This window comes from Sphaeramia orbicularis, chromosome 5, assembly GCF_902148855.1.
Source record: "Sphaeramia orbicularis chromosome 5, fSphaOr1.1, whole genome shotgun sequence".
NCBI classification, from domain to species: domain Eukaryota; kingdom Metazoa; phylum Chordata; class Actinopteri; order Kurtiformes; family Apogonidae; genus Sphaeramia; species Sphaeramia orbicularis.
This window is the reverse complement of record NC_043961.1, coordinates 12,739,118-12,759,346: the sequence shown is the minus strand read 5'-3', so window position 1 is coordinate 12,759,346 and position 20,229 is coordinate 12,739,118. Positions and strand designations below refer to the sequence as shown.

At 37.5% G+C, this 20,229-nt stretch overlaps 1 long non-coding RNA gene across 3 annotated transcripts in view; it reads left to right on the top strand.

The window, feature by feature from the left end:
* The window catches only part of LOC115420227 (uncharacterized), a 203,926-nt gene that overhangs the window by 149,360 nt on the left and 34,337 nt on the right, over nucleotides 1–20,229 (top strand). For all 3 annotated transcript variants that reach the window (XR_003935519.1, XR_003935518.1, XR_003935520.1), the window contains one exon: nucleotides 17,369–17,435. This is a non-coding gene — a long non-coding RNA (uncharacterized LOC115420227). The remainder of the gene's footprint in view (nucleotides 1–17,368; nucleotides 17,436–20,229) is intronic.

The following is a 20,229-nucleotide window of genomic DNA, read 5'->3' as shown; positions in this document are numbered from 1 at the left end:
ATGGGAGTGAGTGGAGCCTTCAACAGTCATTCATGGGTGGAGGGGTTCAGGTATGAGCTTTAGTAGCACAAACATTAGTCATGGATTAATAGAAATGTAATAAAAAATAAATTAATTAACCTTTATTTAACCAGGAAATATCCCATTGATATTAAGAACCTGTTTTACAAGGTTTCAAGATGGGCGGCAGCAAATTCAACACACAGTTACACATATAACAATCACATTCGACAATAATCAGTAATAAAAAAATAACGTACAAGCAGATTAAGAAAAACAAGTGCAAGTTATGGAGTCGGCCTCAAGAACTCTGTTTGGATTTAAAAGCGCTAGATGAAATTAACTCAGTTTCCAGACTTTCTGTAGCTGATTCCATGCATAGTGTGCAGAGCTGGGGCGCCGCTAGCATTTGTGGGCCCCATGAAATCTAAACGATGTGGGCCCTTTATAAAATTCAGTATCTTATCCATTTCTCAGAGCAGGGTGGGGTACGCTGGCGTGAAGCGAAAGTGAAACTCAACATCCTTTCAATGTTCGACTCCCTTCACTGCTCTATGGGCACCCCAGAAATGCTGGGCCCCATGAATTTGTCATGTTTACTTCCCCCTCCCCCCTTTACGGCGCCCCAGGTTCAGAGTAAACAAAGCCCTTTGACCCATTTCTGTATGAGCAAATGGAACAGCAAGCAGTATATGATCATTTGTACAGAGAGAATAAGTATCACAGTTTCTCTTCTCAATTAACGTACAATTGTAGACCAACAAGAGGCCAAGTGTTGTCTTATATATAAACATATACAATGATCCTTGCCACATGCCTGTAAAGTTAGTGGACTGAAACATGGTTCAAACTGGTTCGACACAATAGCTATGAGGCCTGTTATTTATGTGAGTATAAGGTCTTAAATTTTGACCAAAGACGCCTGAAAAATTTGATAAATTCATCTTCCTCATACCTGCAGATACCCTGCTTTTGTATTTAACTTTTTTTATTCAGCGAATTTCATTTGATGGGCACAGAGCGGTTAAATCCAGTCCTTTTGTCGGTTTTGATTAAAACTCTCTTTAGATTAATGATATTCATAAAAGATTAGATATATCATTTGCCATTCTTTGGTTTGTTCCCATTGTATTCATAAAATATGGAAATCAGAAAAAATAAACCATTATTGTAACATAATGGTAAGCACCTAGAAAATATGGCGACATTAATTATGTTTTAAATGCTAATGCACTAAAGAACATTATAACGAAGACATGAAAGGCTCTGTATTCAGAATCTGATAGCCAGGGAGAAGCAAATTATTTCAAATATTTGATATTTAAATTATTTTCAAATGAACAGAGACATGAGTAGAGCAGAGGCGAGTAGTTTCCCCTGGTGATCCTCCAGGCGCCTTTGTTTCCTTGGTGTGTCTCCAGCTCATTAATGTTCTAAGCATGTGAGAGAACCAAACCATACCCCATAACCCATCGCCGGGTGACACCTCAGGCCCAACACACATATACAGCGCCCACGCAAACACACAAAAATCCCTCAGCCGTTTAAAGTCCACTGGCTCTTTCAGGAAGTGATGGCCGCCGAGCTGTCCTGATTAAAATGACAATAGTCTAATTAACTCGACCTCAGTGTCAGTGCACTAAAACGGCTGATGGCCCGCCAGTTCCTGTTTGAAAACCCTTTGTCTCCTCATCGTCCAAAAATATGACTTTTTTTTTTTTTTTTTCCCCTGTAAAACGCCTCAACCCCATTTGACAAGATTTGCTAATGGCAATTATTTCTCATAAGCTAATTAAATCTAGGCAAAGTTTTCCATCCCTTTTTTTTCTCCTCCCATAGAAATGCTTCTGTGCAATCCTCATGGGATTTGTCATTTGGGGTATAATATCACAAGCACCTTCAAGCAATATGAGCCGTAATGAATCTATACAATTAGAAAAAAATGTGTTTTAGTGTTTTATCTGATTTGATTTAAAGCGTTCAGTCATTTGCCACTTGAATCGTCAGAGGTTAGTTCGGTGGTTGTGTTGGCCTCCGTCAATCGACAGGCCGAACAGTCAGATAAAGGAAGGCCGGAGATGGCAGACGCAGTGTTTTATGACCAACATCTCAAACAGAATGCCCACTTTGAGACTCGAGTATGTGAAAAAGGAGACTTTACTTGTGCCCCCGTGATTCTTTTGCATTATTTGATGGACTCATCTAAAGTGTGGAGGCAAGAAAAACAACAAAAAACTTTAATGACTGAAGTAGAAGCTGCTTTTTGTTCTATTATCCTTTTGCTGGTGATTAAGGTCTATAGGGACATAATTACGCTTTAGTCTGGAGTTAATGAAACGAAAACTTCTCTTTTCTTGTGAAAAGGAAGGGCAGATCTTTTGTACTGCTATCTGCAGACATCTCCCACCCTTGACAAGGCACACAGAGAATTGGTTTTGTTTTAAGGTTGGAGCCCCCTACCCCCCACCACCCCACCCTACCCCCCGTCCTTTTGCTGCCTGTCAGTCTGAGGCTGATATGAGGGATCTGTGAATGAAGACAGAGTCAATGAGGTCTATTGCATGTGCACACTGATGAACGTTAGTGGCGCTGGAAGACATCAAATGAACAACAGGTCATCTGGGATATGCGCTGATTAGAAGAAAAAAAAATAAGAAATGAGCAGCATATCCATATTTTAACTCAAGGGGCAACAATCACAGCTTGAAAGTGAAGCCAGTGAGGAGGAGTCTTTAAGTGTAATACCGCCGATGGTCACTAGGTGCTGGTGGCAACTGACTTCTAATTCTAATAAAAAACAAATTTTATTCATATAGCGTTTTTGATCAAAGTGCTTTACAACACAGCAACAATAAAAGATTAAGAGCACAGTAAAAACACATCAAATAAAATAATAAAAACAGTTCAAAATAAATACAATTCCAGTAAAAGGAAAAGAACAAATGTGGTCTCATTGGTTTTATTTGACCCTCTAATATTTGTGTGGTGGGTTCTTTTGTGAATTATGATTTTAGGGCATATTGACAGTTATATTTTAGAGTTTCTGACTTTGCAGCTTCTCTTCTCTCACTGGAAAATCATCTTTTTTTTCAGCTGTTTTAGATCAGATTGATGTGAAACCTGGTTGACTACGTTCGAATTGAGATGCTGCTGAAGATGAAATATTACATCTCTTTTATTCTCTCTGTAGAGGCATCTGCTTTTTGCATTTTATCCATCTTGATGCACACAGTACCTAGAATTAGCATTAGCATTAGCTGCCATTCAGGGCACTCGTGGTCCATCTCCAGATCTTCATCAGTACCTTGGTTTAGGGCACGGACAGGAGAATTAATTGATATATACCCGTTTTAATGGTTGGGGAAACCAGAGGAAAACCTGTGCAAACTCAGCATTTAAAGGCCTTTAGTCTGACTGGGAATCCAACATATAGATGGAAGTGCAAACCACTAAGGCACCCAGCTGCCCAGTGGAAGGATGCACAATAAAATATAGCTGTTTTCTAATGTAGAGTTCTGCTCTTGGTATGGATAAGAGGTGACCCAAAGAAGGCCGTCAGATTCTGTTATAGCAGTGTTAGTGTTTCACTATCTTATCTTATCTTATCTTATCTTATCTTATCTTATCTTATCTTATCTTATCTTATCTTATCTTATCTTATCCTTACCTTATCCTTACCTTACCTTACCTTACCTTACCTTACCTTACCTTATCTTATCTCTTTATAATTCAAGTTTTTATTTGATTTTGTAATGGAGAATTTACATATTTTACATCCATATGCAGATATATTATTTTTCTATATTTCTTTTCTTTTCAGAAAAGAACAAAACAATCTGTCTGTATAATTGTTTTTCTGTGTTATCACTTCTTGATTTCTTTTCCCCCTCTTTTTAAACAAAACATTAATTAAAAAAACAAAAAGAAAAAAAAACAAACGACACTAATATCGTAGCTAAACAACAGTGGGTGTCATGTTTTGTTCCTTTTTAGTGTTCATAAGGTCCATCCATGGTTTCCAGCATTCCTTAAATTTGTCATGTTCTAGTCTCAAACCAAATGTGAGTTTGTCTTTAACAAGCTCTATCCAATCCTCTAATGTGGGTAGTTTGTCAGTCATCCATTTTCTAATGATTACTTTCTTGCTAGCAACCAACAAAATAATCAACAGATCATTTTTTTATACAGTCTGGTTGTTTGCCTAAGAACATATCTTATCTTATCTTTTTATAATTCAAGTTTTTATTTGATTTTGTAATGGAGAATTTACGTGTTTTACATTCACACCTGTATATCTCCAGTGTTATCACTTCTTGATTTCTTTTCCCCCCTTTTTATTAAACAGAACATTAATAAATAAATAAAAAAATACAAACAACACTAATATCGTAGCTAAACAACAGTGGGTGTCATGTTTTGTTCCTTTTTAGTGTTCATAAGGTCCATCCATGGTTTCCAGCATTCCTTAAATTTGTCATGTTCTAGTCTCAAACCAAATGTGAGTTTGTCTTTAACAAGCTCTATCCAATCCTCTAATGTGGGTAGTTTGTCAGTCATCAATTTTCTAATGATTACTTTTTTGCTAGCAACCAACAAAATAATCAACAGATATTTTTTTATACAGTCTGGTTGTTTGCCTAAGAACATATCTTATCTTTTTATAATTCAAGTTTTTATTTGATTTTGTAACGGAGAGTTTACGTGTTTTACATTCACACCTGTATATCTCCAGTGTTATCACTTCTTGATTTCTTTTCCCCTTTTTTCTTTAAACAACAGAACATTAATAAAAAAAAACGCAAATAATACAAACAACACTAATATCGTAGCTAAACAACAGTGGGTGTCATGTTTTGTTCCTTTTTAGTGTTCATAAGGTCCATCCATGGTTTCCAGCATTCCTTAAATTTGTCATGTTCTAGTCTCAAAGCAAATGTGAGTTTGTCTTTAACTCTTTCAGTGCCATGGGCCGATTAAATCGGCTTTACGAATACAACCTTTAAAGTGCCGCGGGCCGATCAGATCGGCTTTGGAGAACACGCCGGATGTTACCGAGCGGTTTCCTGCAGGATTCTTTGAATTTTATAAGAACGACGCGAAATACTGAAAAATTCTGTGGCACTTTTAAGGCTTTTAAGGCTTATTAGCCCCTTAACTGTCTGGCACCGAAAGAGTTAACAAGCTCTATCCAATCCTCTAATGTGGGTAGTTTGTCAGTCATCCATTTTCTAATGATTACTTTCTTGCTAGCAACCAACAAAATAATCAACAGATCTTTTTTAATACAGTCTGGTTGTTTGCCTAAGAACTTATCTTATCTTATCTTATCTTATCTTATCTTATCTTATCTTATCTTATCTTATCTTATCTCAATTGTGGACATCATATTTGCAGCATCCTCGTTCTAACTACATGCGCTGGTGTTAAAGCTCTCCGCTTACAGCTCCATAGGAACAGACTAACAGAGACAAGCATGTGTTCACCATCCACAAGTGACCCCTTCTACGCCGAACATAAAAGGAATGCACAGATTCGAGTTTATCACACAGCAACACGGGAGCCATATGTATCATCTGACTTAAGATGCCCGTGGAGACAGACGCCCCTTCTGAACACATGGAGGTGTTGACCAAACCGGCGTCTGGAATGCCGAAAGCCCAGGCACAGGCACAAGTGGTGGCCAGAGAGCGTATATTAAACCGTCCTTGTGGAAGTTCACATCTGGTGTGTGGAGTTGTGTGTATGTGTGTGTGTGACTGTGGGGCAGTGCAACCCCCCCCCCCACCACCACCACCCCCACCACCATACACCCCCCCCCCCCCGCCCTTACAACAGCACTCTCACATTTCATCATCTGTTCTCCAGCGCCAGGGTGCTCCGGCACAAGTTGGCCGCTCTGGATCCATCTGTTGTTATTATTTTCCACTGATAATTGGCTTGAACAATGGAATGCCTGTGTCCCCCTCGCCTTTGAAACCGTACACCCTGTTTATTTTCCAGAGGTCTCATTTCTGTCTCTAGCCCCTCACTTTCTGCCTCTCCAGCCTCCTTTTTTCACCCAGCGTCACCCACCCCCTCACCCCCTCACCCTTCCATTTCAGAGGTTTCACGTGAAAATGACATCTTTGATTGGCCACATCAGCATGTGTCACGCAGCGTCTGAATCCAGTCTCCAGAGTTTCTGGAAGAACCAAGCTTTTTTTTTTTTTTTTTCCTTTCTTTTTCTTCAGATTTTGGCAGGTTTCTCCAGTTGTCTTCCCCAACTCTACACATTTCTGCATTCTTGTCTTAAAAAACAGGAAAAAAAAGTCTGCACAGTAGACGAAGAGAAGATGGAATTAGGAAAGTGAGAGTGTAAAAAAAAGAAAGTATAAACCATCTTTTTCCTGCCTTGTGAAATGTCAGCTTTAATTTCTTCCTCATTTCCTCTAGCAGGTGTATATGTAAAGATGAATTAAAGGATCACAAGGTGTACTTTTTTTTTTTTTTTATCCGGAGCATAATTTAATGGTTACCCACACCAAAAAATGACCTACTTTGATTAATTAAATTTGATATTTTCAGTTTTAATTACTGTTTTAGGTTGTAATTAAACAGTTTCATGTTGAAGTCGTGCTCTGTGTGTAGTTTTAATATCACTGTTGAACTTCATTAAGTAATCTGTCATAGCGTGGGCGGATCAGTTTATTAAAATGTACAATAGAAACGTATGTGAGCGGTTGTAAACATGACACTGAAATCAAACATCTTTGCAACTTTTGATATATGTACGCCCCCCCTCTTTTTTTTCCCTACCTTAACCTCTCTATAATCCACTATTCTTCTCATTAAGGGCATTTTTTTGAGGTTTGAGGAACAGTTTTTTTTTCTCTCTTCCTTTTGTTCTGCTTTGTGTGACCGTGTTGATGTTCATTTGTTCTGCCTGCTCTTGTCTAATTAAAAGAGGCCAGGACAGGTAGGGCTCTCAGCAGGCATCTGCTCTGTGCCAGTTCTTCATTTGCTGAGCGTTTGTGTTTATGCAAAGGGGCCTCTTCCTGCATATTTAATCTAGAGCAAGGCACTGGCTTTTGTTGTGTTTAGACCACATACCTCCAGTCCCTCTCAACAGCCTGAGCTCCAGTTCTCTCCCTCTCGTCCCCTCCCTCCCCCTTTTCTCTCTCTCTCTCTCTCTCTTCTCTCACGTACACACCGGCAAACACATTTAACTATCACATGGTACTTCAAATACTCCATACCTGCGACTTTCACAGGCACCTTCTTTCTCCTCGGCTTTAAAAGTGGATTTCAAAACGGTCTCTGGTTTGTGGGGAATCTGGAGCAATATACAGTTTCATGAACATGATGAAAGTCTGTCTAACGGTTCATGGGTAAGTCTGTAAAGATTTCATTATCTTGCTGCACTTTCTGCATATTTGTCTCTCCTCCTCTCTTGCCTTTTATGGGACTGTGGTGAATGAGTGTGGACGTCCATGTGGGAGGTGTTTGTAGGTGTGTTCATCAGGTGATCGACAGCTGATGTAGATGCGTACAGATGTAGGACCTAAGCAGGAGATATCATATATATATAACCGCTATAATTTGCTTACAGGTCTTATTTATGTCTTTGTGCATAAGAAATCAATATAAGTGAATCCCCATAGGAACTTTGTGTTGGTAAATGCAAGTTATGCAAATTTACAGGATTTCAGTTCTGTTCAACATGTTGATGGTCATATGAACTATGTTTTCAGGTCAAAAATGTCCAATTTCATCACAATTAATGCTATATTTTCATGTCACAAATGGCCAAGTTATATTTTAACTGAATTTACCTGAAAAACAAATATTCTATTCTTTTAGATTCCCCAATTTTTCTTACCAGATTCTATCCTACATATCACGTTTTATTTTTACAGGTTCAATCTGGAGTATGGTGCTGATCCATCCTGCTTATGTTACGCCAATACATACATTAAGAATGTCACACGTTACTTTTTAAATCAACAGTTTTCTACTAATAAGCATTTTTATAAAGAAATAACAATTCTATATTGTTATTTACTCTTTAGTATGATGATAAACTATACAATAAATATTTATGATCCTAGTTTTTGCACAGGGATCATTAGTGTAAACGGTGACATGGCTGCCGAGCATCAGTATGATGGGATCCGTAACAACCGTGTCACATCCGTCCACTGCCACATTTTGTGTTTTTGTGTCAGCTGTTATTGTTTTAGAGCCACAATACTAACATTTATGAATAAGAGGAGAATTAGCAATAGTAAGTATATAAGTTTATTACTAATAAAGTACTGGTACTGACCAGATCATCATGGGTAATGTCACGTCCGTCCACCAGCAAAAGTTTTCACATACACATGCTATTCCAAATCCAATATTTCTGAAAATATAGCTTCCACTGTCAAATAATATCAGTAGTCTGTGCACAAATGTATTAGCATTATTTCAACACAGTTCTATGCATTTCTTACAACTTTTTTTTTTGACAAAAATGGCCACTCATTTGACCCCCTAAGTAAATTTTAGCCGACATATATTGAAGTGTATATGTAGCGGCTGTTTTCGTGCGTTGTGTTAGATATGACAAAACCAAACTTCTTGGACACTTGCTGTTTATTCCTGGCTGAAAAGTATACAGTCAGTGTCATTAGTAACACCAGAGCCTTGTTCTCACACTGCTAAGCTAAAATTAAAAAAAGTCAAAGTTAGCTAACATGCTATGAACAAATAATTTAAAATATCATCATTTTCACTCAAGAATATGCTCAACCGATAGAAAGCTAAGCATTACACGAATATAATGATGGAATACAACCACTTAGATATGAAATTAAAATAAAAAATGTAAAGTAATGACGGGACTGACAATGTGTGTACTTACCAGGTAGACAGCACAGCGAAACTGTTGCTATCTCCCTGGGGTCCACGACCCTAGTCCGCAGGGGTGTTGCGTTCAATGGCGATAAAATAAAATTGTAATTAATACAATAACAGTGTGAGAGATGGCAAGTGGAATCACACACTACATATTTTAACTCTGTTACATATACAAGAGAATTAAAGGTACATACAAATACCAGGGCACACTGATGTCAGCATTAACCATGTTTGTAAACACCATTACATTTAGATTTGCATATTTTTGTTTTAGGACCAAATAACAATGAAACCTGACAAACAATACAATGAAAAGAATACTAAGACATAGTCTGTATAAAATAATTAAACTGGTGACATAAACATAAGTAAGTAAATAAATAAATAAATAAATAAAAATAAAGGGGGGAAGGGAATTACATTGTCTTAAAAAAAAATCCATAAACAGTCGCCATTTATTGTAGAATTTGTTCAAGTATCCCCGTTTTGAATATCTAATTTTCTCTACTTTTAAAAAGACCATAACCTCGCTAATCCATTGTGTGTTGGAAGGAGCTGTTGTAAATTTCCTATTAAAAAGGAGGTGGCGTTTAGCAATCAGGGAGGTAAAAGCTATTACTTCCAGTTCTTTAGTAGAGTATCGGGCATACTCTTCCGGAAGACCAACAATACCCATGTGTGGTGAAGTGTCAATAGTTTTGGAAAATACCTTGGATATGGTGTTAAAATAAATTAGCCAAAAATTTGTCAGGGCTGGACAAGAAAAAAATGTGTGTAAGGAGATATGTTATTTACAGATGCAAGTAAACTTTATTGATCCACTTTTGCATCAGCTCAAGAAAGAAGACATCTAAGTTTATCAAGCAATCATCAGCCTGTGTAGATCTAATGGCAGTTTGTTTAGGAGAAATAAGTGTGATGTCAATATTGTTCTTGTTTTGGTGATTGTTGACGTGCTTAACCTATAAAGACCCAAACAGCCACTGGTGACCCAAACCATCTACTGATCTAAACTGTTTAATACCTGCTGATCCACTAAACCTATCAATACATTTAAATAATTGGTGTAAAATGTAGTTTGTCATCTTTTCATGGTCATCAGATATGACCCACTTGGACGTTCAGAGGTTCGGTAGTGAATGTGGAAACATCATCATGTCCTAAATCACTGATTCACCAATAAAATCCATGGAGTTTGATCAATGACTGGATGAAGACACCTATTTTATGTTCAGTAAATGATATATTTTGGTGAAAAAGTCAGTTTTTCTTAAATTTTCTCTGTTTTTGATGTATTAACCCTCACATGTAATATCAGCTTCATGATTAAAGTACGTGGTCAGTAAATTAGATAAATTAGATTGTCACTGAAAAATGCAAAATACAGAGGATAATATTATAATAAATGGTGATAAATCACTTAAGAAAGGTTAAATAGAAAGAAAAATTCATTTGGAAACTGCCACAAAAGTAGCACTGGGTCTTTATGGGTTAAAATGAATTTAGGAGACATAAAAACTGGATTCAAGACGTCAGTCACACTCAAAACTGTATATTTAAACCCAGTTTTAGGGAATTATATCAATTTTATTATTAATAACCTTTGTTTAACCAGGAAAAAAGACATATGAAATTAAAAATCTTATTTGCAAGAGTGTCCTGGCCAAGACAGCAGCAATAAAGAGAATGTTAAAGTTACATTATGCAACAAGTCTGCATGATGTCTACTTTTATTATAGATGGTCCATTTTATTTTTCTATTTATTTACTTTGTTTTATTTTATTTTACTTTATTTTCTTTTTTCTTAGTTTATTTCAAATATGCAACAAGACTAAGTAATCTTACTTAGTCCTTAGAAATAAAACAGGTTGTAAGAAGTCATGGAAGAAAACTCGAAAACAAAAAATAAAACTTATACATATACATGACTTCATTTGCACATTCGAAAAGGAGTGGGAGGAAGTATAACTTATTTAATCCCACCCTTTCTCCACACAACAGTCTATCCTTTAGCTTCCTATCAACAGAATATATGGAAAGCATTAGTATGGAATAACACAATCTTTAGTACATTATCTCATCTTCTGATCACTTCATATACATTTCCATGGGCAATAAGGTATAAACCCCCCCCAATAAATCCCATGATCCCATAGTGCTTTGCTTAATCTGCTGTTCTGTGTTGTTTTGTTTTTTTTTTGTTTTTTTTTTATGTTTAGAATAGGTGATGATTAGCAGCTGAAATTACTAGTATGTGGTGACTTTGTAATGTATCATGATATGTACAGTTGCAGAAAAAATTATTAGACCACCCTTGTTTTCTTCAGTTTCTTGTTCATTTTAATGCCTGGTACAACTAAAGGTACATTTGTTTGGACAAATATAATGATAACAACAAAAATAGCTCATAGTAGTTTAATTTCAGAGCTGATATCTATCCATTTTTCATGTTTTCTTGATAAAAACCAAAATCACTTCTGTTCTTACATCAATATCTATGGCATTGTACTGACAAAAACAGTGCTTTTAGGCATTCCATGTTTTCTTTTCTGTCTTAGTCACATGGTACACACAGGAGTTAGTACTTGGTTGCATAACTATTGTTTTTGATGACTTTTGATGGTCTAATAATTTTTTCCGAAACTGTAGGTATGTGTTTGCAACCAACTGAATACTCTTTGCATTTCCTACAGTTTCCATTTAAAACACAGTATATTTACCACCTCTGCATTCAAATACCTACAAATGGAAGAAGTTATATATTCTTTTCATTTGTGCATTTACATCAAATGCTTAAATTCAGGGAAATCCATAGTTTTTTCACTGAAATGTTCTGTTTCATGGCGTCACTTGCTGATAGTGTCATATCCCACTGACTAAGGCTACGTTCAGGCAACAGGTCTTAATGCACAAGTCAGATTTTTTGGTGAAATCTGATTTGTTTGTGTGCTCATACATATTCCACATTAAATGTGACTTCTGTCAGTTTTGAGTATGAACTGAATGCGACCCTGAAGTGACCCGCATGCACAAAAGAGGTCCTGACTTGATATGTGTTTACGGAAGTAGCGCAAGTATGTTTTTCCCACCGCTCCTCCTCCTCCTTGGACGCAGAATTGTGAAGTTTGTCGCATTTCAATGACATAAAGTTTGGATAAATGCGACCTGGCCGTTCAGACTGAAGCCACATTGCAAGATATCAGATATACAGGGTGGGGAAGCAAAATTTGCAATGAACATTTAGTTGTTTTTTCTCAGCAGGCACTACGTCAATTGTTTTGAAACCAAACATATATTGATGTCATAATCATACCTAACACTATTATCCATACCTTTTCAGAAACTTTTGCCCATATGAGTAATCAGGAAAGCAAACGTCAAAGAGTGTGTGATTTGCTGAATGCACTCGTCACACCAAAGGAGATTTCAAAAATAGTGGGAGTGTCCATGAAGACTGTTTATAATGTAAAGAAGAGAATGACTATGAGCAAAACTATTATGAGAAAGTCTGGAAGATACTATTAAAGAAGAATGGGAGAAGTTGTCACCCGAATATTTGAGGAACACTTGCGCAAGTTTCAGGAAGCGTGTGAAGGCAGTTATTGAGAAAGGAGGAGGACACATAGAATAAAAACATTTTCTATTATGCCAATTTTCTTGTGGCAAATAAATTCTCATGACTTTCAATAAACTAATTGGTCATACACTGTCTTTCAATCCCTGCCTCAAAATATTGTAAATTTTGCTTCCCCACCCTGTATATCAGATTTAGGACCACATATGAAAGTGGGTTTGAAAAAATTGTATTTGTGCTGTTCAAACTGTCTTTAACAGTTTGGATACAGGTCACATGTGGAGAAAAAAATCGGATTTGGGCCACATTTGCCTGCAGTCTGAACGTAGCCTAAGTTGGCTCTTATGTCTAACATTCAGTTATTTCACTAGACTCAAATGCATTAAAGTGATTATTTGGTTTATGTGTTTAGGGCTTTTACTGTGAAACATAATAGTGGAAGGTACAGAGTAGTCATCGTTTTGTCCAAAAAAAAAACAAAACAAAAAAAAACCCCTCTTTAAAACCCATGTTTTAGCCATTCTATTAATTCCTGGTCCACCATGGTGATGTACTATAAACTAGATGCCATAAAAAAGAAAAAACAGAAGTAGAGGAAATCCATTCTGTAGAAACATGGAGGCGTCACATGACACGGGGTCACCTGCAGAGTCTTCTTCTATACATATAAACAGCCAATTCTATGGTAATGAAAACACAACAGGTCATATTTATAGGTAATTATGTTATTATAATGAAACAAATAGGAGTATTATATTTAATTTCTGCAATTAGATCCACCTGAATATTTACACACTAAACAAAAAAAAATATAGCCACACATACTGAGCACCAAAAGCTTGTTAATTAAAACTCGCCATTTGTATATTAATATGTAAATAAAAAACATTCATGTATCTGACTCAGAGTGTGTGAAGATGAGGACGCAGTGGAAGATATGAGCACACTGTGAGTCCATAGTTTACCCCTCATTAGTGTGAGAAACAGGTATGTGTTGTGTGGAAAATATCACAGAGCAGTTAGCTTGTATTTGCATTGCTCTGATGTGGGTGCACATAGGTGTGTGTGTATGTGTGCGCGGAACGGCGAACGGCGGCGTGTCACAGGTGATAGCGTTAACCCTATGGCGACGTGTGAGGGTATTAGTTCCTTCCTTCACTCATCGCCTCTCGCTCTCCCTTTGTCTTTGTCTGGGGAAATGGAATCTGCCGCTTATTGATATTAATAGCGCACAGGATCTGTGGTCGGAGAGGAGCTGGGACCTGGGCGAGAGTGGAAACCTGATATGGCTGGGTAGAATTGACAGTCCTCCTACTTGACAGGGTGGAAGGGGTTGGCTATAAAAATAGGATTGCATAATGTTCAGTGTGTGTTGAACCTTTGTGTGCTGTACGTGAGTGATCAGGGGTGAACTTTTTTGCTCGTGCTGATTTAATTTCTCGTGCAACTTCTTCACTTTTGCGGACCGCGGCCGCCCCGGCTCTGACTCCTCCTCAGCAGACAAAATAATTCACAACGTGCAGCTTTTTCTGACATATACGAGTACAAAAACCAGCAGCGTGAATTGTTTACCTTCTTTAAATAACTTTTTTTTGTATCTGCTGTGAGCTCATTTAAATAGTGTAAAGAAATGTGTGGCTCTGTTTGTTTTAGGTTAGGAGTGAAATTCCACTTCCTTGGTATTAAGGCATCAAAGCTACTCTGTGTGCACTCTGTGTACTTTGTTCTTAGCTCAGCAAAATGTGAGGGCAGGTCCAAAGAATCTGGGGGATCAGACAGGCCTGACATTCACCAGACTGCACTGTTGCCTATTAAGCTTAGAGAGAGGGAGAGAAAAAAAAAAAAGCGAATCTGAAAAAAGCGGCCAGAATAAGGGCTGACTGGATTGAAGTTGGGTTTAATTGGTGGGTTTTGAGTCTGTTTGCGTGTCAGAAAGTGCTGTTGTTTACAGTCTGTGTGGGTGTTAAAATATAATGCCAGGATCCTGCCAATCACATCAAAAAGGGGAAAAAAAACAATGCTTGTTTTTTCACTTTTGAAACGCTGACTTTTTTTGTCTTTACGAGACTCAGCCATGTTTTTCATTTAATCGCTCCTTCTTAATAAAAGCGCAGAAGAAAAGAGGGAGAAAACAGCGTGCAGGAAGCCTTTTTTAACAGATCAGATCATACAGTAAGCAGCTGCGTTTGTTAAGAAGTGAGTCATGCTTTAGATTTTCCTGTGTTTCAGAGCACAGACAGTGACTTGGAAAATCTCCTGCACACGCCCTAAAAACAAACACCAGTGACCCTGAGTATAGATATCTGTGACTGCACACAACTAAAACTCGCACTAAACCTCCCATATGCCCTCTTTATTTACACAATGCTGATCCACCAACCTTGAGAAGTGTTTAACCAGTGTCATATTATTTCTTTTTGTTTTATTCACACACACCATGAGAGTGTGGCATGATAAATAGATAATGTAGATTTATTCAGATGCTGATACTAAGTGATCGAAGCATCCCGGATGGGTTGTAAAGAACCACGAGACAACTCTGGCAGCCTCCTATTGACAACCATTGAGTTGAGCATTAATTAATATGGTAATGATGTGTGAAGGTTCATTAACAAGCCGGCACAGAAGTAGCCGCAGATACAGTATTAAGCGTGCTTAGAGTAATTAATGGAATAACTTTACTTAGTGGTAAATATTCATGGGCCCTCGTCTTTTTGTCTGCGCAGTGTGAAGAGAGAGAAGAGCCTGTCCATTAGAGGAGCTGAAGAGCTGTCCACGCTCAATGTGGGTCTTTTGTTGGGATTGGGTGCATTTCATTGGAGGGGTATTAATTCATATTTTGAACATGCAATCTTACAACAAAGCCAAAGGCACTGATAACATACCTGGGACTAGAGAGCATATTGTGAAGCCGTGCCCTCCTCAAAAAATAGGGAAGTCCACTTCACAGGTTTGTGGACAGAATAAAATGAGTCTTTGTTCGCGCTTTGATGTAACCACCGCAGTTCATTACCATAGCAAAAAACCCTCCTGATTGTCCATTTCCTCTGAAAACAGGGTGTTTGCCTGTTTTTTTTATACCCTACAACCACAATGAAGCTTTTAGTATTTGCATCGAGGATGGAAACATTTAGCTGGATGGACTGATTTGAAGCTGTCATGATGTCTAATGCACATACAGTACAAGGATTACTAACAGCTGATTCCTCTTTTTGTTTTAGCAAGTACAAGTACAACCTCCTCTGCAGACTGGAAGAGAAGCTTGCAAAATGCTGCTTAGTTTCCTTTTTCTTTTGAATTTGTTGCATTTTGATTCATATTCTGAGCTCAGGCATCTTACTGAGCGTACACATAACCCTCCTAGGTGGGTAATTATCTCAACCAGGAGTTGTTCTATTCCCTAAAATCTCAATGTGGGAGTGTGTGATGGGCTCGGTTTTCCCAACCGGGTGAAGCAGCATGTGCTTGTTTATCCTCACCCTACGTTCTCCGCACCCCCACTGCTCTAAATGGCAATATTACAGCCTTGTGCTGTTTGAAATGGAGACAATTATCTGTTTAGGTATTACAAGATGGGCTTTATATTACAAGGAGAAAAAGGCATACAGCTGCTATCTGGATCCCGTTGTTGCCTTTTTTCTCGAATACAAATTTTCCATCATTAAAATGATGGAACATTTATCTAAATGGATGTTATGCATTGGGTAAACTCATTTAGCTCCCGGGGCTCTTTCAGGTGATGGGAATTAATGATGTTTAGTAGTTTGAAACTGAAAATATCTGTCATTTGTCACCACTCACCATTGATTTACGATTCTATTGATGATATGTTAATTGAAGTGTAATGAATCACAATAATAGGGTGGTTGTGTGGGAATGGTCCATTTTGGATGATTGTTCAACCCTCGGTAGAGTTCAGAGTGAGCTGCATGTTGACTTGCATTTTCAACAAGAGCATTTAACACATAATTAATGCTGAAACTGGGCAAGTTGGGCCGCAGTGTTTTTTATCTATGCTCAGTCTGCTTTAGATAAACACTTGCACAAATGCCTGGCCACAGTTTTGACTGCCAAATGTAAACGGCAAAAAGAACGGAGAGGGAGAGGGGGTTGAAGCCTTTCTTTTTTTTTTTTTTTTTCTTTCATATTTGGATATGCTTTAATGCTTTTATTCAAATGCACCTGTGATATTGCCCCACAGTCACTCCTCGGTTTACCATAAAAATAAGATTTTGTTTCTTGCTCTTTTTTTTTCCTGCCTGGGTTGAGTGCTCAGTCAGGAAAACTGTGCGCATGCAGATCAGGGCGGCCCAGGGGAGTTGAGTCAGGGCATACCAGGTATATGCACAGGTACAGTGTGTTCACCGCCACCAGGGGGGGCCAACATGGGCATTTACTCCCTGTTATATGAAAAGTTTTTGTCTTGCAAATAAACCATTCACGCACATCAGACAGCCCCATTGTTCACTTGTTATCATCAGTGGGTGTAGTTGTAGTGAACAGGCATGGGAAATGCAGGGATATGTCAGACGGTGACAGTGTTACACTGCAGGAACATAAGTGAAAGGTGCCTTCTGTCCTGTTCTGAGCTGAAATGGTGGCGGTGCGTACGTAGCGGCGAAGGGAGGTACACTAACTAACACAGCTGCAGACAAACAAAGGGAAGCAAACAGCACAGGAATGCAGAGGATTGATTTTTTTTTTTGTCTCTGAAGTCTGTTTGTGCATGTTATCAATTATAATCAATACCAGTGGGCAAGTTGTTATTGGTAGCACTTGCAGTTTACACTCATGTTCTTTGTGTTTCTTTCTGTAAATAGGCTTATTGTGGGTGCCGTTCACAGAAGTTTTTTTGTCTGCAGTAGCAGTAATTATTTCATAACTATAAATAATTCTCCATTTTGTGTCCGCAGGGCGTGGAGGCTGTTTTACCACCGCTGGAACTGAAGATTGCTTTAAATAAGCAAGTCCTTGTAGAAGGTAAACATACAATGGTTCACTAGACTCCAGTCCCCGCATGGCTGTGAATGCTGTATTGAATTGGCTTAATAATTAACTGAATGCAGTGCAGTTGTCTTGTTTGTGTACTGTATTTTGTGTGTGCTTGTACGGGGCAGGGTGAAGGGGGTCATTGAGGTTGAGGGAAGGTGCGGCCCGGATCTCAACAAGTGCACTATGGCTGTCGTTTGAGAAGTTCCCTTGAAGGTTAAACCGCTTTTAATGAGCAGGTTGATTATTTACTGTAATTTGTGAACGTGTGATTATGCAAGAAAAGCGCAGACGTGAGGATTTGACATTTAGTCCTTGTGTGGAAAAAAAAAATGAAATATGGTAATACTGTGTTTACAAAACAGTGACGGGGGGGAGGTTTACCGTACAGGGACCTTTTATCTTTGGCATCTCAACCATTCAGGTTGATATCTCGTGTTTGCCCCTCACACCTTTCTTCCTGTCTGAAAAGATTTGGGGCCCCCATGAGGTGAGCTGTTAGCTGGAGTGGGAGGGTGGGGTGGATGGGTGGTGGCGTGGGGGTGTCAACACTCAGAGCTCCAGCCCCAGCTTCAGAGCACAAGTGTCTGTTTTCTGTCTCGTACAGCTTCAATCTTACTGTCATCTCTCTGTCTTTTTTATCATTTCTTGTTCTTCTGTCTCCTGTTTATCAGCACTAACAACAGCTTGTGATGTGCATTTAATCTGAAACAGTTGTAACTAGAGCTGCAACTTCTCAGTCTTCATTTTTGATTAATCCATTATCGTCTCAGTGTAACTGAGTGCAGGTATTTAGTGGTTTTCTTGAACTTGATATTGAAATTTCATGCACAAAGTGTCCAAACTCATCCAATCTTAATTATCTTAGACTAACAAGATTATGATTACCTACAAAAGTCTCTCAGGTATGTATGTACAGATCTGTCACATGGCTTTTTTTACACAGTTGTAATGAGTATAATATCTATTTCAGTCTCTTTATTTAAATGCAACAAGAAAATAAAGAAGCATGTTGTGTATTGTTCTAAAAACTCACAAAAAATACAAACTACATGGCTTCTACAATCAGTATTTACTGTGGTTTCTGTTCCAGTGATAAAAAAGAGAAAGTCACCCAAACAATAAGAAACGTCAGACGTGTAAATTTCATGTCTGTGCAGAAAAGTTCAAGACATGTCAAGTACAAAGGAAGGTCAGATTAAATATGAAATACTTCAGTCTTTTTTTTTTTTTTGCTGAAATTCTTGTTTTTGATGCTGTTCTACATTTCAGTTGTTTCTTACATACGTTATAATATATCATGATACTCTTGCTAAAACAACAAACTTACATGGGGCTTAAAACTTTTGCAGTTTACTTTGTTTGTCGGCCACAAATTTGTCATATTTTTCTAGTTGTGTAAGCGTCTAAACCAGAGTCACTACATAAATGAGCCTTAGAAACACTGGACCTTAAGCCAATAAAATAGAACCAGAAAAAGTACAATCTGTTAAGTTTGAGACTTTTAGAAACTTTTCGTTAATGAAAGTGTGTGAATGATTTTGTACCAGAAATGTTCAATCATATGATCTTAAATTCATCATCATCATTCTCTGCTGAAGCTCCTCAGATCTGGAATAATCACCATCAGAAATAAAAACATCAAATTATTTAAAAGTTTTCAGTAATAATTGAAAACGTGGCTCAAATAAAGACAAATCTGAGAACACTAAATCATATCCAGCAGTGACTGAAGCTGCCATTAACCTCTGATTCAGTTATTTTTGTATTATTTTTGTTTTGTTAACTCGCACTATCATTTCTTTATCAGTGTCAGTGTGCATGTATTTAATCAAACGTGAGGTCTTTGTTGATTTTAATGTTCCGTCAAACTGTTTTTATTTGTTTGATAGTTGTTTCCTAAAAGTCAAACCAAGGACACATGATGTAAATTAGCTCATATGGCTACATGTCCTGTGTACATTGCACATTCGCATGCATATATAAACGTAACGCTATTTATTTGAATCGTCCCTGTCAAATAAAAAATAAATAAAATAATAAATAAATTAGTTATAGGGTCTGTAAAATGTCAGAAAAGAGTGCAGATGTCTCTTTTGGTCCAAGATATTCACTTGACACCAGAAAAAATGAAATAATAAGAAGCCGAAAGCAAAAAATTTAGACTTCTTTCCTTAAAAATGACTCGAACAAAGTGATTCATTTAACAGTTGACTTCACTGATCGATTAACTTTCGCAAAAGTTCTAAGTAACACATTTATCACACTTGTGACAGATGTACTTTAATCACATCATTTGCATGAATGTTTTTCCATAACCTTATGATAAAACCTGATATTTGATCTGTAAACTGACTGTTAAATAATTTTCATGCCACAGAACACAAAATTTACATGGTGGATGATCCTCCCCCCGCCACTATTATGTGTATTTGTATTGTATTTATTGTGACCTCCCTTTGCACTTAACATGTAGAAAAAACTGAACAAAAATAAGTTAAATTAATACAAATTAAAAAGATAATCAACATGAAGCAAAAATGACCAAAATAATCAAGAAATTCTGCAGTAATGCATAAAATAGGAAGCAGAATTGCCTCTATATATGTGTCAAGTTTGAAGTAAATTGAAACAAATTGATGTTTTTATAGACATTTGAAATTTCGCCCATTAAAAGTAAATGGAAAAAAAAAAAAAAAAGATTTTAAAAATTCATAAAAAATTTTAACTTTGACCTGCTTTCCCCAAAATGTAATCAGTTCTATTCTGGGTTACTGGCAATCTA